Here is a 27079-nt window from a genome sequence, read left to right as displayed (position 1 = left end):
TTACTATTGCTCTGTAGTATAGTTTAAGGTCTGGTATAGCGATACCACCTGTTTCACTCTTCCTGCTTAGAATTGCTTTAGCTATTCTGGGTCTCTTATTTTTCCAGATGAATTTCATGATTGCTTTTTCTATTTCTATGAGGAATGCCATTTCCTCCTTTCTAATATTAACATGATTTTAAACTTTGTTAGCTTAATAGATTAAAATGTAATTTATTGCTACTTTAAATCTCAAAACTAGAAACTGTAAAGAATTTCCTTTTAAATATTTATTTATTTATTATTAAATTATTTATTCTAATTTGTTATACTAAAGGTGAAAGGTTGGTATAAAATATACCATTCATTTCATATTACACATATACAGCACAGATTTTTTAAGTCATTGATTGAACACATATGTCTTCACACCATTCGTGTCTTATACATGTACTTAGGGTAATGATGTCTAACTCATTCCACCATAATTCCTATCCACTTTCCTCCTTCCTGCTTCTCCCTCCCCTTTTCCCTATCTAAAGTTCCTCCATTCCTCCCCCATGCTCTGCTTCCCCATCACCATTATGAGTCAGCATCCTCATATCAAAGAAAACATTCGGCCTTTGGTTTTTTTGGTTTTGGTTTACAAAGCAAATCTTAGTAAATTAAAAAAAAAAGTAGAGGTACTACCCTGCATTCTATCAGAACACAATGGAATTAAATTAGAAATCAATGATAAAATAAAAAATAAAAGCTACATCAACACCTGGAGACTAAGCAATATACTATTGAATGAATAATGGGTTGCAAAAGAATCAAGGAGGAGATTTAAAAATTCTTAAAGGTAAACAAGAACACCGATACAACATATCAAAATATCTGGGACACTATGAAGGCAGTTCTAAGAGGAAAGTTCATTGCAAGAGTTCATTCCTTCAAAGAAGAAAAAGTCATAAGTGACCTAACATTACATCTCAAAGCCCTAGAAGAAGAAGAACAAATCAACTCCCAAAGCAGTAGGAGACGGGAAATAATCAAAATCAGAGCTGAAACAAAAGAAACCATTGAAAAACTTGACAAGACAAAAAGTTGTTTTTTTGAAAAAAAATAAAGTTGATAAACCATTAGTCATGCTAACAGAGACAGAAAACTCAAATTACTAATATCTGTGATGAAAAAGGAAATATTATGATGGACATTACAGAAATACAGAAGATAATTAGAAATTATTTTGAAAATTCGTACTCCAATAAAATAGAAAATATTGAAGGCATCAACAAATTTCTAGAGTCATATGATATGCCCAGACTAAATCAGGATGATATACACAATTTGAACAGATCAATTTCAAGCAAGGAAATAGAGGATGCCATCAGAAGCCTACCAACAAAGAAAAGTCCAGGACCAGATGGATATGCAGCTGAGTTCTACAAGACCTTTAAAGAAGAACTAACACCAATATTCCTCAAACTATTTTATGAAACAGAAGAAGAGGGAACGCTTCCAAACTCATTCTATAAGGCCAATATCACCCTGATTCCAAAACCAGACAAAGACACATCGAAGAGAGTAAACTTCAGACCAATATATATAATAAATATAGATGCAAAAATTCTCAATAAAATTCTGGAAAATTGAATACAAAAATATATCAGAATGATAGTACACCATGATCAAGTGGAGTTCATCCCAGGGTTGCAAGGTTGGTTCGACATACAGAAATCAATAAATGTAATTCATCATATCAATCAACTCAAAGATAAAAATCATATGATCATCTCAATAGATTCTGAGAAAGCATTTGATATAATACAGCATCCCTTCATGTTCAAAACACTAGAAAAACTAGGGATAACAGGAACATACCTAAACATTGTAAAGGCTATCTATGCCAAGCCCAGGGCCAACATCATTTTAAATGGAGAAAAATTGAAAGCATTCCCTCTAAAAACTGGAACAAGACAGGGATGCCCTCTTTCACCACTTCTATTTAACATAGTTCTTGAAACTCTAGCCAGAGCAATCAGACAGACAAAAGAAATTAAAGGAATATGGATATGAAAAGAAGAACTCAAATTATCACTATTTGCAAGTGATATGATTCTATACCTAGAAGATCCAAAACATTCCACCAGAAATCTCCTAGAACTAATAAATGAATTCAGCAAAGTAACTGGATATAAAATCAACATCCATAAATCAAAGGCATTTTTGTACATCAGTGACAAATTTGCTGAAAGAGAAATTAGGACAATCACCCCATTTACATTAGCCTCAAAAAAAAAAAAAAAACTTGGGAATCAACGAAAGAGGTGAAAGGCCTCTACTATGAAAACTACAACACGCTAAATAAAAAAATTAAAGAAGACCTTAGAAGATGGAAAGATTTACCTTGTTCTTTGATAGGCAGAATTAATATTGTCAAAATGACCGTACTACCAAAAGCACTATACAGATTCAATGCAATCCCAATCAAAATCCCAATGACATTCCTTATAGAAATAGAAAAGACAATCATGAAATTCATCTGGAAAAATAAGAGACCCAAAATAGCCAAAGCTATTCTTAGCAAGAAGAGTGAAGCTGGTGGCATCACTATTTATAGTATTAAACTATACTGCAGAGCAATAGTAACAAAAAAAGCATGGTATTGTCACCAAAATATACCTGTAGACCAATGGTACAAGATAGAGTGTCTAACCCACATAACTAACTACAGTTATTTTAGATTAGACAAAGGCACCAAAAATGTCCACTGGAAAAAAAGATAGCCTCTTCAACAAATGATGCTGGGAAAACTGGAAATCCATATGTAACAAAATGAAATTAAACCCCTATCTCACCATGCACAGATCTCAACTCAAAGTGGATCAAAGACCTAGGAATTAAACTAGAGACCTTGCGCCTAATGGAAGAAAAAGTAGGCCCTAATCTCCATCATGTTGGATTAGGCCCCAACTTTCTTAATAAGACTCCTATAGTGCAAGAATTAAAATCAAGAATAAATAAATGGGATGGACTCAAACTAAAAAGCTTCTTCTGAGCAAAAGAACAATCAGTGAGGTGAATAGAGAGCCTACAGAATGGGAGCAAATCTTTATCACAAGCACATCAGATAGAGCACTAATCTCTAAGATACATAAAGCACTCAAAAACCTTAACACCAGAAAAAAACAAATAACCCAATCAATAAATGGGCCAAGGAACTGAACAGACACTTCTCAGAAGATATACAATCAATCAACAAACATGAAAAAATGTTCAACATCTGTAGTAATTAGAGAAATGCAAATCAAAACTACTCTAAGATTTCATCTCACTACAGTCAGAATGGCAGCTATCAAGAATACAAACAACAATAAGTGTTGGTGAGGATATTGAGGGAAAGGCACCTCACACATTGCTGGTGGGACTGCAAATTGGTACAACCAATCTGGAAATCAGCATGAAGATTCCTTGGAAAACTTAGAATGGCTTCACCATTTGACCCAGCTATCCCTCTCCTTGGTCTATACCCAAAGGACTTAAAAACAGCATACTACAGGGACATAGTCATATCACTTTTTATAGCAGCACAATTCACAGTAGCTAAATTGTGGAACCAACCCAGATGCCCTTCAGTAGATGAATGGATAGGGAAACTTTGGTATATATACACAATGAAACATTACTCAGCAATACTCTTTATTTAAAAAAGAATAAAATCATGGCATTTGCAGGTAAATGGATGGAGTTGGGGAATATAATGCTAAGTGAAGCAAGCCAATGCCAAAAACCCAAAGGCTGAATGTTTTCTTTGATATGAGGAGCTGACTCATAAAGGTGATGGGGGTGGAGTGGGGCATGGGAGGAATGGAGGAACTTTAGATAGGGAAAAGGGGAGGGAGAAGCAGGAAGGAGGAAAGGGGGTAGGAATGATGATGGAATGAGTTAGACATCATTATCCTAAGTACATGTATAAGACACGAATGGTGTGAAAATACTTTGTTTACAATCAATGACTTGAAAAATTGTGCTCTATATGTTTAATATGAAATGAATTGCATTCTACCATCTTGTATAACAAATTAGAATAAATAATTTTTTTAAAAGACAAAATAGCAGAAAAATATGTATTAGGAGTGATAAGTGTTTTTAAAATACTAGAAAGCAAATAAGATGGCGGCAGGGTGTTGTATGAAAGGAGAGAAGGATAGCACTCCCCTTTACAAAAACGGAAGAGGCCCTTGGGCCTGACAACACATGTAGAGTTAAGCCATAGCCACCTACTTATGACATCTAACCATCATTTTTTCTCTAGCAATTAAAGAAATGCAAATCAAAACTACTCAAAGATTTCATCTCCCTCCAGTCAGAATGGCAATCATCAAGAATACAAGCAACAATAAGTGCTGGGGAGAATGTGGTGAAAAAGGTACACTGATTCATTGCTGGTCGGACTGCAAATTTGTGCAACCTCTCTGGAAAGCAGTATAGAAATCCTTAGAAAATTTGGAATGGGGGCTCAGGATATGGCTCAAGTGGAAGCGTGCTTGCCTGGCATGCATGAGGTACTGGGTTCGATCCTCAGCACCACATAAAAATGAAATAAAGATATTGTGCCCACCTAAAACTAAAAAAAAAATATTAAAAAAAACTTGGAATGGAACCACCATTTGACCCAGCTATTTCACTCCTCAGTCTATACCCAAAGGACTTAAAATTAGCATACTACAGTGAAGCAGAAACCTCAATGTTTGTAGCAGCTCAATTCACAATAGCTAAACTATGGAAACAACCTAGATGCCCTTCAAAAGATGAATGGATAAAGAAATTGTAGTATTTATATACAATGTAATATTACTCAGCCTTAAAAAAGAATAAAATTATGGCATTAATGGGTAAAGGGATGGAGTTGGGTAATATCATGGTAAGCAAAATAAGCCAATCCCCCCCAAAAAGGCCAAATGTTTTCTCTGATAAGTGAATGTTTATGCATAATTTGGGGGTGACAGGAGAAGAATGGAGGAAGTTTGGATTAAGCCGGGGCGGGGTGGGGGGAGAGAGTGGAATGAGATGGACATTATCATCCTATGTATGGGTATGATTGCATGAATGGTATGACTCTTCATCATGTACAACCAGAGAACTAAAAAGTTGTGCTCTATTTGTGTAAAAAATAAAATCTAAAAAATTAAGATGAAATAAAACCTTTTTCTAAATCAAAGAAGAAAAGGAAAAGGTGGTGGCAGAGATTCCTATAGTCCTCAGGAGAAAAGCACTTGATACTAAGAGTGATGACTGAAGACTAAACTTTTAGGTATAAATGAATATTAAGATCAATATTTTTTTAAAAGGCACGCTTTGATTTTTCCCAAGCTTCCTGTAGACTTGCACAGGCCACCCCTCATCTTGTCACAGTCCAATCATTCTTTAGCCCACTGTACCGTGGTTTCTGCCCACTTCTGCATGGAACCTGCTCTACCAGTAACCTCCAGGCTGCCCCAGAAAGCAGTCACGTACTTCCTCCTGCCTCTGTGATCCTCACCCATCAATCCTGCAGAGTGACCTTCACCAGCTCTCCATCGTGGTCTCTGACTCATCACCCCACTCCACCTCAGCTCAGGACCACCTCTTTAGATCTCTGACTGCAGCTATCAGTAGGTCCTGGCTGTGAGTCGGAAACCGATGATCCCAGCTTGCCTGCCTCAGGTCTGGATGTCTTCTTAAACTTTAGGATCCCTCTGCCCATCTACCTGCTGACATGTTTTCCTGGTCTTCCGCTGACCCCTTCAACTCCTGATGTGTAAGATGGAACCCTCACCTGGCTAGGCACTCGACAGTCACTTCTAAATTGGTGGAACTAGAAGCTAGAAGTTAGTCAGGCACAGTGATTCAGTGAGGGCGGGGGAAAGGCAAGTCAAGGAAGATTGATGGTGATTTTCAGAAGGGAATGTAGAAGGGAAAGGAGACAATAATGAGCTGTGTCTGGTATCTGGGTGTGGGTGGGTGAAGATCCAGTGGCCAGGAAAGAGGTGAAGAAGAAGAGATGGAGTTAGGTGGAGATATCAGAGATATCACGTCCTCAACTGAATACATATAAATTGCCCAGAGACACCTGGGACAGGAAACAGGTAAAGGAATTGGCTGTCAGTGAACAAATTGTTTCGCTATCTTTCCATGATATCTGTTACAGAAATTTCGACTTCTGCAGCAAAAACTTGCAACCCTCAGATATCCACGAACCAATCTCCAAGCCTTACATGGTTTAGAGCAGTCCAATATAGTGTAGTTGTAGAAAAAGCCATCTGGAAGACAAAAACATTCATATTAGTGCCAGAAACTAAAACTTGGCCTTAAAGTAAGAGACTTTCACACACACCAAATCTGGTCTTCAAACTAGAAACATATCCACCTCCTGGCAGGGGCTCCTTCATACTTCTCAGTAGCATTCCTTTTTTTTTTCTTTATCTTTTCCTTCTTTGTGGTTATTTTTTTTAACTTATTGTTTTAGATACCTTTTAAAGTGAAAGAATAGATATCCCTCGTTCTGCATTCGCCGCCCTCCTTCAGGGTGCAGTTGCCTTTGCCTTCCACACATTTGCCATTCTTGAAAATGTTGCAGACCATACACACTGTGGCGTGAGCTGAGAAAAAGGGACATGAAGACTGAGCCCAGGTATGAACCCACAGGGAGAAACATGGGTAGGACACACATTCAGGCACAAAGCATGGCCCTAAGTACTCCATACACAGTTTGGGCAAGAACTATATTAGATTGATTTCACTGAATCTTAAGGATATGGAAGCTCTGACCTGTTGAACTCAAATTACATTAAGCATAAACAAATTGGTTTAAACTTTTAATAGCAAATTTGCGGTATGTTAACAATTTCCCGTGAAAATTATTTTTTAATAATAAATAACATTTAATAAGAAAATTAGATGCTACTTGTTAGTTGATATGAAAATACTGGGGATGGGGAGGCTGGGGATGTGGCTCAGTGGTAGAGCACTTGCCTGGCATGTGTGATGCACAGGGTTCGATTCTTAGCACCACAAATAAATAAATAAAGATCCACTGACAACTAAAAAATATTTTAAAAAGAAAAGAAAAGAAAATACAGGGAGGTGAGATGTAAGGAGATAGGATGGAGCAACTTCAAGTCTTACATTTAAACAACAATGAGAGATTCTGCCTCCCTAAATCTCATTCCCTAAATCCAAGCTAATCTCCTCCTAGTACTATTACTGTGCTCACTCTTCAAATTTAGGGAAAATTTATGACATGAGAGATAGCCCCTTAGTATAGTGCTATGAGCAGAACAAGGTCTGAGTAGCTATGTATAGCTATTGTGAGTCCAGAATCCATGGAGAAGTGGATTGGGCCCAGGACTGTGCTGGTTTGAAAGTTGGGAGGAATATTTGAGTGCACACACACAGCACAGTTATCCACATGACATTCACCTATAAGTGGAAAACAATGCATGTGCTATAAAAAACTGGTTGAAGATAAGCGATTCAGTGACCTCTTCCTGCTACATGGCTAGCCTAGACAAGGAAAGTCTTAAGCAATTATTGCCTGCCTCTTGGGGTCAGCCAGGCAGACTCTATACCCTAAATTGACAAGAGGACCCCTACCCAACCTCTCCTACAGGGAGAGGAACCCTCCTCTGAGATCTGGGAAAGAGACCTCAACTCTGCCCTGCTAGGCATCCAGGTGAGCTCAGCACACACAGACCTCCAATTCTTGATGGTCAGATCATCAGAGTCCTGCCCTTGGCCTCCTCCCCTCAACATGCACTAACTGCCCTGCACAGTCAGATCATCATCCTGAGTCTGCTCCCCAGCCACCTTCACCCTCTGGACCACACCTTGGAAGAACACAACAGGCAAAGGACTCAGCATCAGGAGCAGGAGAAGGAACTTGTCCATCTCAGTCCGGGATGGCAGAAGATGCAGCAGGGCAACTGAGAGTGGGCAGCCAAGTGCCCAGGAAGGGCCAGGAAAGCTGCTCTTGTGCACAAGCGAGAACAGGCTGGAGGATCTGCTCTGAGCTGCTCCCAGGCTGTGGGCAGGCACTTCCTTTTGCCCCCTCGCCAGTGGGTGTTTTGCCACCACCCAGGTTCAGGAGGTTCAGGACAGCTTCCCACAGAGCCAGCCCTTTTGGAGCTTCTGAGGACAGAGGCTGTCCTGGAGCCCCTTCCTGTTCCTTTGTAGGTGCAGGCCAGGGTGTTCACTTCCGCTCTCCTCCCTCCCTGGGGTTGAGCTCATAGTCAGGACCATGACCCTCCCACTCCAACTTGGGGTTGGCAACTGTGGGGGATCCCAATAGCAGACTTTGCTCTGCAGTTCCTATAAACCAGGATGTGCATCCGCTGCCACCATGCAATATCTCATTTATGATGAATCTTCAGCCTGTCACACAGTCAAATAAGCAGCAAACGGCATCCAAACGACAAATGGGACAGAGACCTGATGGGGCCCAGGCTATTTTATAAACCTGTCCTTTGGCCCTTATTTGTCCCCATGTCAGACTCTCAGATGCAGCTGACCAAAGTGAAGTTTGGTTGACAGAGGTTCTTAGCCAGAGCTCTACTCTCAACAGAAAGGCTGTGAGTTTCCACACACACACATCCTCATAGGCCTGACCTAAGAAGATGTGGCACCCAAACCACTCAGGGTATCCAATATGTTTCAAAATGTTTAATTACAATTTTCTACTGATATGTTCTAAAGTGTCTTCAGACTCCTCATCATGCTTCATAAAATAACCAAGCCCCAGGCTCTCAACATGCCTGGTCATCCAGCCAGCGGAGGTGAAAGACCCTGGAGCAAGTCCACAAGTGTACAGGCACCACAGAGCATGTCCCAGCTGGCAGGGGCAGTCGTGTGTCTCCTCCCTCTCTGCCCTCTAGAGGACCCTTTATGGAAGGGCCCTTCACAGTCAGGCTCACCTGTGAGCGGAGTGCTCTGCCCAACACATGCCTGATGGACAGACGGGGGACTCAGTACTGCTTGCCAACTACACAAAGACAATAGGACAGATGAGTGAGTGCAGGATGGCTTGTGGCCAGGAAGCTGCTACTGGAGAGTGAGCACCAGGCTCCCCCATGCATCACTGTCTGAGAGTCTGGGCGCACTCCACACCTGGAGAGCACAGCTCTGGTGCACGAAAGCTCCCCTCCCCCACTGTCCCAAGACAATGGTCAACAGTGTGCAGAGCAGACACTGCAGGAGTGGGGGGGAGGGCATGAGTGGGGTTCAATGATGGCATGGTTTACCCAGACCCAAAACTGACAGTGTACTGTCACCACTCACCAGTGTGTTCAGCATGTGCCTCCAACAGTGACTCTGGAATTCCAAGTGTTCTCACAATTTCCATTCCTGTTGCCACAGGAATAAGTGGACCTTATAAGGAGGCACATAAGTGTGCCTTAAAAGGAGGTACAGAAGTAGAAAATAAGAGTAAAGGATGTCATCAAATTTTCATTGGAGCTACCACTGAACAAATTTATTCTATAGCATTATTTTACCGGCAATATTCTATCTTCTCAAACTTGAAGAATGCAGTAAAAATAATAATATCAAAAAGGAAATGTCAACTGGGAATGCTGGGCAAAGAGTACACAAAAAGAAAAACCATGATTCACAAGGCCCTGGGTGCAATCTCCAGCACTGCAATAGATAAATAAATGAATAAATCAGAATGAGCCATTCAAATCTTGTGGAAATTTATTTATGTATTTATTCACATATGTTTCTCAAAAAGACATCTGAGATAGCCAACTTATAAAAATAATTATCTTAGAATGATATTGGTCAAATTATCTTGTCATATTGTATACATGTATAAATATGTAACAATTAATCCCACCTATTATGTATAATGTGAACCAATTTAACAAACTGGAAAAAAATTCATTTTGGCTCACAAGTTTGGCAACTCAATCCATGATCAGCTGACCTCATTTCCCTGGGCCTTTGGTGAGGCAGCACATCATAGAGGAAGCTATGGCAGAACCAAACTGCTCACCCAGTGGCAAGGGAGGAAAACAGAGAAAGGAAGATACCAGAGTCTTAAAAAACTTGTGAGGGCCCCCAGTGATCTAAAGACCTTTCACTAGGTGCCCCCTCTTAAATTTTCCACCACCTTCCAATAGAAACAAGCTGTACATGAAGACTTTAGTACCTGGGCCTTTGGGCAACACTTATCCAAACTACAACATCATTGAACATCCTGATGGCATTCCTAAAAAGAGGATAGTAGTGGATCCTTTACTCTGGAATACTTTTAGCATGATGGCTCTAATCTGTGTAAGTTGCTTATGATAAGCAAATTTAATTTTTAAAATGATGGAAAGGTTCCACTGGAAAACGTCTGTTACAGGTATCTAATAATAGTCATGTACAACATGTGTTACATACCTAAGATGGCTCAATGCAGTGTGTATCTGATACCAGGTATGAATCTGACACTATGTATGAATCATTCAAAAACTGTGTCAGTTAAGTCGTTACCAGCAAAAGCCATGATCACCTCACAGCAGAACATCCTGCCTCAGATTCTGATGCCTTCCCTGCCCTTCATGTTCTTGTCTCCAGAAACTTCCCAAACATATCTCCATAATGTATATGGGTTTATACAGGAGAGTAATTGTCATTTTAATGGCAGAGTTATGCTGGAGAGTACATAACCATAAATGAGACATTTTGAAAGTTTTGTGGCTATTCAGAAGTAAAGTTATGTGTGCGGCCAGGGGATGAGGGGCCCTTGAAGAATCAGGAGCTTCACTGATGTCATGTACTAAATGTAGGAGAGACTAATAGTCCTGTTTCATGCCTCTATTCCAAGCTTAATTGCTTAACTATCCCATTTACTTCCCCCAAAATGTCTGGAGCCCAGGGCATATTACACTCAGAGATCACAAAGCACAATCTCTCTCCCAGAGCACAACCTCCTCCTCTCATTCTTCCAGACAGTGGGTGTCCAGAGCCCCTACAAATTTCCAGGCCCACACCAACCACATCAGATCTACCAGTGAGACATTTAGGCTGAGGCCCAGTGAGTGCCCTGGTCAGAACACAGACTCCTAAATCTAATTCATCTAGCCTTAAAGCCTGGTTCTACCACTTACTGGCTATGAGGCCTGGCAACAAGTTGTTGTATCTGTATTCCTCAGTTTCCTCAAGGAAATAGAGAAAATAATGGCACTTACATCTTAAGTTTGTTGTTAGAAATGCTTGATATTATTGCGTAGGTTTCTTAGCCAATTTGTAACACAAATGGTTTCTTCTCTTCTTCATATTATTCTTCTATTTTATTATAAACAACACATCCCCCACCAATTTTTATTTTGTTTTACTTGTTTGCTTATTTATTTTGGTGCTGGGAATTGGACTCAGTGCCTCATTCATGCTAAGTATATGGTTTACTAAATTTGGGCTCTAGCCCAAAATTCATATTTTAATTTGGGACTGGGAAGCAAAGGGATCCTAAATATAGGGACCACCTTTCTCTTTTGTGAACTTTTGCTTATCCTAGCAGCCATTCCCAAAGTTACCCCACTCCCATGCACACATACTGATTCATGAAGTCCTTTGTACTTTTATCAGGCTTTTACAGAGACATCTATTTCTTCATCTAACACCACACAAGAAGCATGACTTTCTTTGCCAGCAAAAACAGAGTCCAGCTCCCAACTCTATTCCATCTCAAGTTCTCCCACCCCTGGTCTATCTTGAGCAGTCACCGTCTCATCTCAAGACCACAGGACAAGGCAATGAGCACTCCACTTCCAAGTGGCTTCCCATTAAGGAATACTGTAATATGGTGTGGCTATGGCTTGAATTTATTCCCCCAAAGATCATGCATTGGGAAATAATCCCCATTTCAACATTGTGGAAAGATGAAACCTTTAAAAGGTGATTAGGTCATTTTGGCTTTGCCCTCACAAATAGGTTAAGGTCATTGTCATAACCATGGGTCCCTATTGAGAGTGGGAATTGTTATAAAACTGAGTTTGGTTCCTTCTTGCTCTCTTACCTTTTTGCCTTCCACCATGGGACAACACAGCAAAAAACAACACTTGCCAGATGTAGGCCTCTTGATCTTGGACTTCCTGGCCTCCAGAACCATGAAACAAATAAACTTCTGTTCTTTATAAATTACCCAGTCTGTCACATTCAGTTAAAGCAGCACAACACAGACTAAGATGGCAGATTTACCACAAGTGCACTTCATAAGTTCTCAAATGACATCGGGAGATATGACATCTTCTTCCATTCCCTGATCACCTGGTCCTCAGGTATCTCTGTTTACCAGTTGGTATGTTCTAATGGAGGAGTTCCTTCCTTAGGCAAGTTGAGTCTACCTTATCCATGTATCCACTGGTCATAATCCCCATAACTCTCTGTATGGCTGTTTGCAAGCATCCTCACCACCTCCTCCACCAGCACCACTCTCATCCAAAGTCTGTTCAGCCTGGTATCCTTCATGCTGCCCTTGCTCTGCAGGCAAGTTTGTGTGATGCTTGTTCTACCTGAGAGTAGGTGGGGGTGGGAGCAGGAGGGATGGAGTGAGGCAGAAACAATGTGAGGGACCACGAGGCTTTGTGTGTCAGATTCCCAGCAGACATCATTAGGCTACAGATTATCTCCAGGATTATATGTCAAGAAGACAACAATGGGCTGGGGTGTAGCTCAATGATAGAGCATTTGTCTAGCACAAGTGAGGTACTGGGTTTGATTCTCAGCACCACATATAAATAAATAAAATTAAAGGTCCATTGATAACTAAAAAAAAATTTTTAAAGAAGACATAACAATTGTAAATATTTATAACCCCCAAAATGGAGCATATATGTACATCAAACAAACCCTTCTCAATTTCAAGAATCAAATAGACCTCTACAATAACATAGGTGACTTCAACTCACCTCTCTCACCACTGGATAAATCCTTCAAACAAAAACTAAATAAAGAAGCTATAGAACTAAAAAATACAATAAATAATTTAGACTTAACAGACATATACAGAATATTTCATTCAGCAATGACTGAATACTCTTTCTTCTCAGCAGCATATGAATACTTTTCTAAAATAGACTGTATTGTAGGCCACAAAGCAACTCTTAGCAAATACAAAAATATAGAGATAATATCTTGCATTCTATCAGATCATAATAGAATGAAATTAGAAATCAATGATAAAATTAAAAATAAAAGCTACTCTAACACCTGGAATCAAAATAAGACACTATTGAAAGACCAATGGATAGCAGAAGAAATCAGGGATGAAATTAAAAAATACTTTGAGGTAAATGAGACTAGCAGCCCAACGTGTCAAAAATCTCTGGGTCACTATGATGGCAGTTTTAAGAGGAAAATTTATTGCATTGGCTCATTCATTAACAGAGTAGAAAGTCAACAAATAAATAACATAATATTACATCTCAAAGCCCTAGAGAAAGAAGAACAAATCAACAACAAAAGCGATAGAAGATAGGAAATTATTAAAATCAGGGCTGAAATCAATGAAATTGAAACAAAAAAATCAACGAAAAAAAAGTGAATCTTTAAAAAATAAATAAAATTGATAAATCCTTAGCCATGCTAACAAAAATGAAAGAAAAAAGACTCAAACAACTAAAATCCATGATGAAAAAGGAAATATCACAACAGACACTACTGAAATAAGAAACTATTTTGAAAACTTAAGCCTTAATAAAAAAGGCAATCTTGAGTACATGGACAAATTTCTAGAGACATATAACCTACCCAAATTGAATCAAGAGGACATAGAAAATTTACACAGATAAATTTCAAGCAATGAAAGTTTTTTTTAATTATTTTCCCCTGATGTTCATGAAGAGAGTGAGTACTTGAAACTGTACCATCAAGGAAAGGAAAGACATTTCTTTACAGAGCTGTGTCATATGATCCTTTGTGCCCTCTGCTGGAAAAGTAGAATCAAGCCTCAAATAATGCTTCTTTCATTGTATCCTCCGGTATTACAGACGTAGGACAGGACTGTTTCATACTCTGTGAATGGAAAACCTCTTGTACCTGTTTTAAGATATGCAATAGTGACCATGCTTTATTCAGAGCTGTTGTTAATAATGTTACTCTAGAATGTTTTCTTTTCAGATGATGATTGAGAAGCTAAATTAAATGGTGCCAGCTATCACAGCATAAGGCGGGGGGACTATTGTTCACAGACCATTTTCACCTCCCTCCAAAACAGGAAATTCTCCCACCTCCCTCAAAAACAGAAAAAGTTTCATGAAGAAGGGGGGCTTACTTTAAGGAACTCTCCAGAAAGGGAAATGTAACAGAGCTGAAGGTGGTCCTGAGGTGAGAGTCATTAGTGGAAGAACCTGAGTTTTCCTGTAGGAGGCACTGATAGCAGACCCACCCTGCAAACAGTGGTCCTTGCCTCCACACAGAACTTGTGTAAAGCTAAGTCCCAAGATAGCTTCCTTGGATTGGCAGCCTGCTGCAGCATCCCTTCCTGAGGAGAGGAACCCACTGTCAGTGCTGAGTATGGCTCTGCTCTGCCTCCTGGTGGTGAGTCTGGGTGAGCGCTGGCCTGCCAGTGAGGATGGTGGGGGGGTGGGAGTGGTCAAGGAGCTAAGCTGGCTCAGTGCAGACCTGTGTATGACCCCTGACCACCCAAGGAAGAATTGGCACTCAGAAGTTATGTACTATATTTTCATTATTTTTTCATAAAACACATTTTAAAAAAATAAGTCTGAGACTGGATACAGTGTCACATACCTGTAATTCCATCTACTTGGGAGGCTGAGGCAGAAAAATTTCAAGTTGGAGGCCAGCCTGGGGAACTTAATGAGATCCTATCTCAATATAAAAAGGGCCGGAATGTAACTCAGTAATAGAGCACACCTGGATTCCATCCTCGGTACTTGAAGAAGAAGGAGGAGGAGGAGGAGGAGGAGGAGGAGGAGGAGGAGGAGGAGGAGGAGGAGGAGGAGAAAGAATAATAATGTGTGTGTATTAACACACACCTGTAATCCAAGCTCCTTGGGAGACGCAGGCAGGAGGATGACAGTTGAGAGTCTTCTAGGTTCTGCAATTTAGTGAAACCATGTCTCAAAAAAAAATTTTTTTTAATGGGGCAGGGGATTATAGCTTAATGGTAGAGTATCTCTGTGTTCTACCACCAGTACCACATGAAAGAGAGAAAGGGAGGGAGGGAGAGAGGGAAGGGGAAGAAATGGGAGGGAAATGGAGGTGAGAGGAGGGGAAAGGAATAGAAATCGAGATGTTGCTCAGAGGTTGAACACTTGCCTAGTATGTGAAAGGCCTAGGGTTTGACCCTCAGCACTGCAAAAACAAGCAAATAGATGAACAATAAAATAAAATACTATATAAAAACAATAATATGGTGACCAACTCATTCTATTTATTCCTAGGACTTTCTAGACTTAAGGGATTTCAAAAAAACCCAATTTCATATATATGTTTCCCATATATTTCGTGTATATAGTGATATATCTATTTATATACATGACAATAAATATGGAAGAATAGAAACTAAAATATTACTATAATACTTATATTGACTAACTTTGGTCACTGGCTCTTTTAAATTTTAATGCATGGTTTTATATTATTTTTAACTTGTTTACAGTGGCCAAGATTTTGTAGGGTTTGGTTTTGTTTTGTTTTTCATAGCAGTTTTGGGTTCACAGCAAAATTGAGTGGAAAATACAGAGTTCCAATACATCCTCTACCCTAATAGTTAATAGTAATAAGTTAAATAAAAATCGGAATTCCTACATTCATAAGACAAACTTTCTACACTAATGAAACGGAAGATAAACAAATTTATTTTTGTCTAAAAATATGCCAAAATCTATTTTTGCCTAAAAGATCTGCCCTTTGATTCAGCTCTCTCCAGCTGTTGCTCCACTGACTCATTCTCTTTCCATTCTCTCTTCCTTAAAGAGTTGGCTGCATGCTCTCTGTCCATGTCTTCTCTCCTTACTCTTTAGTTCGCTCTAATCTGGATTCTGCCTCCACTTCTCACCTGAGCTTGCTCTGGCCAAAGTCATCAGTGATGACCAAAGTCATCCCCTTACAATTGGGCCCATCTAAGTCCTTGGACAATGTTACCCATCACCACCTCTTAGAACTTCTCTCTTGAACTCCAGATCCTGTTTCTTTTTGTTATTCTCATTCTGAGAGTGTTTCCTTCCACCAACCCTTTAACTGCAGTGATCCTGCTTTTCCTGCCATCATCCCTTGGTTCCATGAGCACCCACCTACCTATCATGACTTTAGTAGCATATACATCCTGGGTTTACATGTAGCTACTTATGATCCCTAGCTGTGACGTTATCCCAAATCTTCACACTTGTTTCACCATCTCTCTGGCCCATAATTTTTCACATAGTTGATAATGAACTCATTGTCTTTGCCGAAAAACTATGTTCCCTCCAGATTTAGAAAACAGGCAACAAGAATAGTAAAGAACTACAACAAGTGAAATATGAGAAAATGCAAATTGGGGAGAATAGATGGCTCTTTGGATAATAGAAAAGAAGCAGAGAGGCAGAACAGAAAAGGGTGTTTTATAGGCTCCAAGGAAGGAGACAGTGGCTATGGAGAGAAAAATCCACCCTAAAACAAAAAGAAATTCCTCGACAGAGTAAGCATATACTGCAGACTGGAACACAAGCTAGAAGAAACAGAGCTAAATAATATCTCAGACTTTTGAATTTTCCCAAGGAGGAAGCAAAAAAAGAGAACAACCTATGACTTCTGAGAAGAATTTGCAATCAGTTCCCTTTACCTTTCTGACATTGACCATTTAAAAAATTCTGGCAGGCCATGCATATATGGTTGAGTCTGAGAGAACAGACTTGTCGAAGCCCAGCCCTTGGCTGGATAGACTAGAAATCCTCTGGCTGGGTTAAATTTAGGGATTTCAGCTACCTTGGAATGAGCCTAAGAAGTACCCACTCTACACCATGAAATTCCTCCTTACAGTGCTTCCACTGGGACTTCAAAGTGTGGGCAGGGGTGCTTATATACAAGTTATTCCCACCTCCGTTAAGTAATAACCCTGACAAGATTCAAATGTCCCAGACTTTAGCAGGTTAATTTCACAAGCAGTGAGAATGGAAAGAAGATAATTGAGGAGATGAGAAAACTTGGTCCACTTCAGACTTGCACATCCAAGGACCCCTATGCAAATGAGGAAGCATAAGAAATCCAGGCCTGACGAGGAGCACCAATAGTGACCCTACACCTAGCTATAAGACAGACAGGCTTTTGACTCCTTGACCAAGACCTACCCATCTCCATGTGGGAAGAAGACACCTGCAATTGAAGTGCAATGAATGTGTTTGCTGTTGAAATGTAGCTTCGAGACAAGTCTTTTGGTAGCTCCCCCAAACAAAATGTTGCTGTAAGCCCTATTTTGTGAAAATGAACTGTCTCTGTCTTTTGCTGCAGCCCCACCACTTTAAATCATGAAGGGCCCCCACTTTCATCCTGCCTTTAGTCAATAACTCCCTGACAATGAGCTCTTCAGAAGGTCCTAAATCCCTGCTCAGCCAGAGGGACAGGGTCAGGGTTCAGGTTGCACAAAGTCCATGTGACTCCCATTGCTACTGATCACATCAGCCTGGGACTCAATCCCCACCTTTCCTCTACCTCTGGCCTCCACCCCTTGCCCCATCCCAGCCTAGGGACTCACATACTAGTGAGGAGATAAAGAAATAAATAAAAAACAAAAAAACAGGGAAGTCTCCCATTACAAGAAGCAGCAGCAATAACTGGTCTGTCTCTTCTGAGGATAGCAGGAAGAGGAGAGGAGAGATGGCTTGGGATAAGGAACCACACTTGAAAAGGCTACAACAGCATGAGATAGGAGGAGAGGAGACTGAGGGCTCCAGCCAGAATTGCCCCCATACCAGAGGCAAAAGCTTTCTCTTAGACACAGGCCTGTAGGTAGGCTCTGTAATGAACCAGGCCCTCTGGCCCAGTGGACAAAGGGTGCTCCCACGGTCTCTGCCAGCTTCCATGAGGTTGCCGTTGGATGGAAGGGAGCCATGCTAGTTGGCCAGACATGCTGTTCTCCCTATCTAGTAACAAACCTCTCCTAAGTATTCCAGAGCCCAAAAAATTTGTCCAGTAGAAGTACTCAAATGCCACTTGTCTGACCAAGGCTTGTGCAGAAATGCCTAACTCTTCTTGGTCTCACTTTTCTCACCCCCACTATCCATCTCCTCATTTGACCTCAGGCCAATAAGGGACTTTCAAGGTTTCTGCCTTTCAGGAGCTCCATGTATCTTAGCAAAACAGGGACACTCTGGGTCCTTCTCCTTCCTCTCATGCCTTTTTCCCATATTTTTTAAGAGGTCCCTACAAGTTCCCTCACTCTGTTACAGCTCCCCCAGTTCTGCCTTAACCTTCACACACAGCAGAACCTTTTGAAAAGGCTTTCTGTACCGCTATTATCCCCCATTGATCCCTCATTCTCTTCCATGCTCTGCCAGCCCCAGCCAGGTCGCATTCCTCTTTCCTGCTGAAATTGTCCCTGCCAGGCTCCTCATTGACCTCCATGTTAGCAAATCAGTGGTGACTGCTCTATCCACATGTCCAGAGCCTTCTGCAGGCTTTATCCTTGTTGGATCTTGCTTCCTTCCTGAAACCAGCTCTCCTCTGGGCTGCCATGATGACACACACACACACACACACACACACACACACACACACACACACACACACCAGCTATAGCAATCACCTCAGTCTTTCATGGAGAGGAACAAAGACGATATGTTCGTTCCACAGCTCTAAAAGAGATTTCCCATGTTTATAGGACCTTCTGTCATTTCCAAGTATTGATTCATCAAACTCTCCTCCAGTGAAAAGTTCATGTGCCAAATTCACACTTTCTTTCTGCTGCCTCCCTTGGGCATCAGTAATCTCATTTGCCAAGATGGTGAAATGAGAGCTTGTAGAGACCTCAACACCAACTTCTCTGACATTGCAAGGAGCTTTCTCCTCTCCAGGTTTCCTGACTGGGACCACCAATGTCTCCTTAAACAGAATACTCAGCCTTCAGGCCTACGACTGCTACTCCCTTCACAAGCTTTGTGATAGAGCCAACCTCCCTCTAACTAATTTCTCTACTTCTCTACTTCCTCACTCACTCCACAAGCCACTGATGTCTGGTTCCTGCCACAATGACCAGTGACCTCCAGTCATCAGAGTCAGCTTAACTCTTGTCTGTCCTGGTCTCACAAGATCACTCAGATCCACGTCAAGTGATCTCTTGGCCTGACTCTGTTTCTTGGGATCTGACATCACTCCTTCTTGGTTCTCCTTTCTGCACCAATCTCCGTCTCAGTCCCCTTTACTCATCCCACAAATGCTGATCTCTCCAGTGTTTCTCCCTCAGTTCACAGCTTTTCTCAAATAGCACATGGAAAAAAAATCTCTTTAACTCTTATAATAGTGGTTCTTGGGATGCTCATAAATTCTCTAGGGATATATGTGACCACCTATTTACAGGCTGATAGCCTCAAAACTATTGTCCTGGCATCTTCTGGGTTCCTCAAACTTCTCTATTCAACTTCTTGCTGACATCGCCATCTGGATATTCCTTTGGTCCATCAGATTCATTATGTCCAAAAGAGAACTAACCAATCCACCCCAATATAAAGTTACTTTCTCCCTTAAATTCCTGCCTAAATGTGACCAATCACCTCCAAATCCAGTTCACTTCATCATGCTCATCTCTGGTCAATCAACAAGTCTTAACCCGCTAAACATTTTGTAAATCTGTTCTCTCATTCACATAGGTACTAATGATGTGTAATAACTTGGCACACAGAGTACCCTATGGCCTTGTCTGTATTTCCTCTCCCACTCTTTCCTGCTCACTGCTCTGTGGTTGCTCATGTACATTTTGCTCAGTCCTAGTTCCTTGGTCTTAAAATACTTTCTTTCTACAATGTCTTGCCCTCCACTCTTATCAACATTTGACTCTGAATAATCCTTCTACATTTTACTTAACCATCAACTTGAAGAAAGGTTTATTTTAGTTCACCATTTCAGCCCATGGTTGTTGGACCCTATTGCCCTTGGGCTTGTAGCAGCACAGTACATCATGGCAGGAATATGTGGCACCTGGAGAGCATAGAGAGAGAAGGAAGGGAATGGGATCTAATATCCCCTTCAGGATCACACTCCCAAGGACCTAGCTTCTGCTAACAAGACCCATTTCCTAAAAGTTCTACCTCCTCTCAAGAACATCACTGGCTATGGACCAAGCCTTTGACACATAGGCCTCTGGGTAACATTGATGTTAGGAGGAAGAGATATAAGGCTGGGGGCATAGGGTGATAAGCACTTGGGGAATTTCTTGGGCAGCTGCAGATATTTGCTAAGAAACTTATAAAAAGGCTATTTTTAAATCAGGACTTACTTACGTGACTGGGGTCCATGCTTCTCCAAAGAAGGAAAAAATGTCTGATTGATATTTTGATTAGATTAAGGCTGCCTGAATACCTCATGGACACTGAATGTCTTATCAAGGATTGGGCAAGGCCCTCATTGTTATACAAAATTACATATAAGAGGAGGTGAGGGGAAAGGGGAAAAAACCAAGGGAGAGAAATGAATTACAGTAGATGGGGTAGAGAGAGAAGATGGGAGGGGAGGGGAGGGGGGATGGTAGAGGATAGGAAAGATAGCAGAATACAACAGTCACTAGTATGGCAATATGTAAAAACGTGGATGTGTAACCGATGTGATTCTGCAATCTGTATACGGGGTAAAAATGGGAGTTCATAACCCACTTGAATCAAATGTATGAAATATGATATGTCAAGAGCTTTGTAATGTTTTGAACAACCAATTAAAAAATAAAATTTAAAAAAAAAAGTGCCCTCAAGGAAAAAAAAAAAAGGATTGGGCAAGGGGCTGACTTCCTTAAACCTCTAGATCTGTATAAACCCCTAGACAATAGCCACCATAGCCACTCTTTGGTATCCCTCTCTTGAGACCCCTTCCTCTTTGGGAGCTCTGCTTTCTTTCTATTACTCTAATAAATCCTGTTACTTTGCTCTCACCCTTGTGTCTGTCAGTTTTATTCTTCAAATTCATGAGACAAAGAATCCAACCCCACACTCTGTGCTATATCAAGATCCAGACTATAGCACTTTGTTTTTTGTTTATTTGTTTTATTTTGTTTGGTTTTTCTCAGGGGTCACTTTTTTTTTTTCATTGATGAATCCCTAGCCCCTAAAATAGTACCTAGAACATAATAGGCCTCAATACCTGTGGGATGAATGAATACTCACCACAATCACATAAAATTCACAGATGAGATACCGATGTTGAAGATAGTGAATAATGTGCCAAGTAGGTGTTGGGGCCAGAGAAGAGCCCAGGCTGGTCGGTCACTTCAATCTGCTACACTTGACTGTCTGGCCTTCATTTGCTTCTTTCTACTACTACTTCCTCTTTCCCTCTTTCCTGCTTCTCTTCCCATCTCCATTTCTTTTCTTTACCTTTTCTACTTCCATATTTCTTTTTCTCTTTCACCTTTGTAGCTTCCAAATTCTACTTGCATGATTTGCTGTTTTGCAACCATTTTTTCCTTTGTCACTCCACTCAAGGAGGTTCTGAAGCATAACTCCCGCAGGAGTAGAGTACTCCAGTATTAATGAATGGGTCTCCACCAGACAAAAGGGTGAAAGACTGATTTCTGTCACTTACACAGGATTTTTTTTTAACTGAATGATGATCATTGCCTATAATTGTCTATTTCATTAAACAGCTGTGCCACCATTGATTTAAAATTTCCATGAGAAATTATACCCCAATTGGATGAGAAATTATATCCCAATTGTTTCAAATGTATGAATTGCCAAGATCATTTTTATGTCATGTGTAGCTAATAATAAAAAATAAATAAAATAAAAATAAAAATAAAATTTCCCTATCACTGAATATTTACGTTGTTTCCTGTTTTTCCTTTTTTGAGAATTTTTTTGATAGAAGAAATATTATAATAAAAAAATCTTTTTTTCCTTTTTACTAAATTATCCTTTTAAAAGAGACAAAATAGTTAATACACGCAAAAAATTTAAACTGTAAAAAATGGCATAGAGTTTTACATTTTTTAAAGCAAATTTCAACCTCAAGGCACCCCCTACCAATCTTCTAATTCTTTGTATATCCTTCAAAAAATATTCTATGTTTATACAAGAATATACGCTTATAGATTCCTACTTTTATGCAAATGATATTCTTGTAGGAATTATGAACTGCCAAAATTCAAATGCTGAAGCCTTCGCCCCTCAGAATCTCAGAATAAACTATATTCACAGAAAGGGCCTTTAAAGGGGTAATGAAGTAAAATTTAGGCCATTAGGTCAGTCCTGATCCAATTTGACTGGTGCCCTTCTAATAGGATATTTGGACACATAAGAGATGCCAAATGTACATACGCACAGAAGAAAACTCATGTGAAGACACAGAGATGCAGCAGCCATCTATAAAACAGGAGAGAAGCCTTAAAAGAAACCAGACATGCTGAAATCTTGGTCTTAGACGTCTGACTTCCAGAACTGTGAAAAGATACACTTTTGTTATGGAAGGCACCCAGTGTGTAGTATTTAGTTATGGCAACCCTAGTGGCTCATATAAATGTCATCTCATACCCCTCTTCTGTATCTTGTTTTTTCCTCTCAAAATACGTCCTAGTGAGTGCAAAAAATCTTACCATGTTCATTTTAGTGACTATATAATATTACCTGATGGGGGTACACCATAACTTATTTATTTATTATTCATTCATTCATTCATTTTGGTACCAGGGATTGAAGCCAAGGACTCTTAACCATTCAGCCACATCCCCAGGCTTTTTTGTATCTTTTATTTAGAGACAGGGTCTCACTAAGTTGCTTAGGGCCTCACTAAGTTGATAAAGCTGGCTTTGAACTCATAATCCTCCTGTCTCAGTATCCCAAACAGCTGGGATTACAGGTGTGTACCACCATGCACAGCACCATGAGATATTTAACCAGCTACATATTTCCTTTGAAAAACAAAGCTTCAATTAATATTCATGCACAAAATTCTTTATGGATGTATATACATATGGTTATAACTATAGGATAAATTTGTAAAAATAAAATCACTGAGTCAAACAGTATGTGCACTTAAAATTTTGTAGACATTGTCAAATTATTCTCTAAATTATAGCAATTTATAATAATCTATAAAGTGCTAACATTTGTTACACTAACCTTTGTCTATACACTATAAACTTTTGTAAGTTCACCAAACTAATGGTAGAAAAAAAAATTATCTCTGTGATTTTAATATACATATCTGTTTTTGTTTCACAGAATTACTGAGATGACAGTTAATTATTTTGCACATATATTATTTATTAACAGGAAAAAAATAATCTTTGTCAAGGAACAAAGACAAAAATGGGATTTTTCTCAATTTTTTTATTTGTTCTTTTTAGTTATACATGACAGTAGAATGTATTTTGACATATTATATATATATAAAATATATATATTATATATATATATATATGATATGGAAAGTTATACTATATATATAGTATAACTTTCCATTCTTGTGGTTGTACATGATGTGGAGTTACACTAGTTATGTACATTTAACATAGGAAAGTCATGTCCATACATTCTAGTGTCTTTCCTATTCTAATTCCCCTTCCTTATAAGAAGGAAAGAGAAAGAGAAGAGAGGGAAAGTCCTGAATCCTTGAACACATAAACAAGGAAAATGGTTTTAGTTTAGTTCAGTTTATAGAATCACCAGAAACTCTGGTAAACCAATAAGATAAACCTATCGTGAATCATGCTTGTCAAGCTGACTGTTAAATGTGTCAGGCTTGTTATTTTTACCTTGCCTATTATAATTAGGTTCCCAATTTCCCTCTTCAGATTTTTAACATTTTGCATTTTCCATTCTGTGCATTTTTGGCTTCTGTTTATAACACAGCCCTCTGAGATTTGGAAAATGAGACTGCCCATTCTCTACCATGTAGATAAAGATCTTATTATTTCTGGAATTTAACACAATTCAATTTCCAGGATCTCTCTCAACTGTGACAAGCTAAACAACCACCAAGGTCATTAAATCTAAATATATTTTCAGGAGCTAAAGATGAAAAGAGGTGTATTAGATCAGTACCCAACCTAGTTAACAGAAAACAGAGAATTTTTAAAAAGAGGAAACTTGATTCAGAATATGAGTTTCACACACAATGAAAGAGACAGAGAAGACAAGATGTAAAACACTGGCAAGGTTAACAGCACTCCTAGGTAGCTAGCACGAGGAGATTGTCACTAAGTCAGGGCTGGATGACTCAGCACCAGCTGGAAATCTGCTGTCCTGTACTGTGGGCAGCACCACTGAGAGATACAGCCACTATCAGAGTCACCGCCTAAGGCAGAAAGAGAAAAGGAAACTTTCCCCAGGGTCCCTCCTCCTACCTCCCGCACCAGAGGAAAACTAAGGAATGGAGCTGCAGGCAAATGGCCCCTGGGCAGTAGGAATGTGTTTTGAGTTGTGTGGTCAAGGAGCAAGAAAAATAAAAGGAATGAATTTTCTGGAATCTTGGGTTGAAGTACTTACTCACTTTGCAAATATCTAACTATATGAGGTTGATGATATAAATGAGCTTTTCTAAGTTTTCTCCATCAGTTCAGATGAGATTATTTCTACCTCACTCAAAAAATTGAGGGAAGAATGAAAATAAGAATCTTCTGAGGCCAGGGATGTGACTCAATGGTAGGCCACTTGCCTACCATGCATAGGGCCTGGGTTTGATTCCCAGCACTGCAAAAATAAAAATAAAAAAATAAAATAAATAAAAATGAGACTCAGTGATGGATTAGAACGAGAAACCCAAATAATAATTTCTAAAATGTGCATATGTATGTGTATATATCTGTGTGTTTGTGTATATATATGGATGTTTCTGTGTGTGCATGTACATGTGTATATGTACATATATAAACATATATATTTCCTAGTTCTGTCCACTTAAAGGGTCTAGAAGCAAATATACCCAATGAGCCAATGAGCACACCTCATGTCTAAATCTTGGATTCTAGCACCACTTCCCACTAAAAGAAACTATAGTTCCTCAGAGAAATGTATAATTTAAGAACTGGAGTATGAAAGGCATAAAGTAACTTAGCATATCTTCTTATGTCAAAAAGGATGGGCTCATAAAAAATGCAAGGGGCATGTCCCCAGAACAAAGGGGCCAACTGGAGGGGGCTCCCACAGGCCAAACGTGAATAATGTGAAAACCAGAATAATTAATGATGGTAATGAATTATAAAACAATAAAAATATAAATCTTGAGTTTTACTGATAATAAATTGATGTCAAAATAATGGGGGAAGAAGCAAGCTTTTCACTTACAGTTAATGTTTAGTGCCAGTTGATGAAATTAGATATAGTGCTGGAGATAGGAATAAAATATATTTTTGTACCCATAATAGCAAAGCATCATCATGATCCTAATATTATCACACTTGGGTAAGTCTAAAGGGAGGTTTTTTTTGATAACAAGAAGGACATTTGTATGATCTCAGAAGCATATTCTCAGGGGTGACTTTAATGGAGAAATCAAACCTCATGACTTGTTGTTGAACCTCATCCGTGAGGGGCAGATAAACATCTTGTGGCCTGGACATGACTATGATAAGGATACAATATCATCACTCCTAGAATAATCTGTCCAGGAACATCTGATATGAATTTAATCATGAGGAAATATCATGAGACTTTGGAATAGCTCCACCACCTCACCTTCTGCCTCCTCCTGGTCTCTCCCCCAGGGTCTGTGACCACAGAATGCAAAGTCTCTGCTTTGTACTGCCAAAATGCATGCCTTCAGGGGAAGGGAACCTACACCCTGAAAAAGAATGAATCCTGTGTGTGACTAAAAATCATGAAGAAAGCCATGGTAAATAGGAGATGAAATTGCAGCCTACAAGGACTTTAGAATCCATCCCTGAAAAGCTAAAGCTAAACCAGCCCCCAAGAAGGATGGAAAGCAGCAAAATCCAGAGAGTTAAACCCATGGGAGAAGAGAAGCAGAAGCATAGAATTTAGAGGACATTTTTCTTGAGGCACTAAGAAGTACCAATGGTAGTTTTTAGGTAAACAGAACAAATATTTGTTGTATCTAATGAAAATGACTTTTAGTCTCTCACCATCTCTTGTTTTTTTTTCTTTTGCAAATATTATATGGTATTTCATGAAAATTGAGAAATCTACCTAACTGGAGACAAGGATAAGAGAGAGCTTTGAAATTTAATAACTGTTCAAAAATATAATAGAATTTAATACATTTAAAAATAATCTTCGTAGATCTGGTCTATATAGATCAGATTTGCACATAAAACTCTTTCAAACCAAAGTACTACCAGTGATATATTTTAAGTCTAGTTGTGAACTTCAAATGGTCAAACTGAGTTACTAAGTCTGTTGAGATGTTGAAATGTACTAATAAAAATGTGATTGAATATGACTCCAAATATCTATCCAGAAGGGCTTTGTATATAATTTAATTGTGTAGCAACCAGTTTTATATGTAGTCATAGCTATACCTGAATTATACCATTAAGTTAATTTTAATGGAAATATACATAATTTCCAGGCGTGGTGGTGCATGCCTATAATCCCAGCAACTTGAGAGGCTGAGACAGAAGGATTACAAGTTCAAAGCCAGCCCCAGCAATTTAAGAAGGCCCTAAGCAACTTGGTGAGATCCAGTCTCAAAACTAGAAAATGTACTTGGGGCATCCTCAGTGACAAAGTGCCCCAGGTTCAGTCCCCAGTGTGTGTGTGGGGGGGGGCGGGGGGAAGTACCTGAAGTAGGTTTTGTAAGAAAAGAATTATGGAGGCACCAGGAGATGAAGTAACCTTGTTGATGTCTCTCCTACACTAGAAAATAAGAAATTGTCATTCTGGGTGTCAGAAGAACTTCAGGCTTCTTGTCTTTCATGGGAAGCATATCATTGCAAATACCAGATGCTGCCAAAATAAAGGCTTCTGCAATGAATCTTAGCAGTGGTCTT

General features: G+C 39.5%; 1 non-coding gene across 1 annotated transcript; it reads left to right on the top strand.

The window, feature by feature from the left end:
- Positions 1-4148: 4148 nt before the first annotated feature.
- Positions 4149-4273, top strand: LOC113193843 (U6atac minor spliceosomal RNA). The gene has a single exon (XR_003302190.2). It is a non-coding gene; the product is annotated as a U6atac minor spliceosomal RNA (small nuclear RNA).
- Positions 4274-27079: the final 22806 nt, after the last annotated feature.

The sequence above is a fragment of the Urocitellus parryii genome, chromosome 4 (assembly GCF_045843805.1).
Source record: "Urocitellus parryii isolate mUroPar1 chromosome 4, mUroPar1.hap1, whole genome shotgun sequence".
NCBI lineage: Eukaryota > Metazoa > Chordata > Mammalia > Rodentia > Sciuridae > Urocitellus > Urocitellus parryii.
This window is presented reverse-complemented; position numbering and strand designations above follow the sequence as displayed.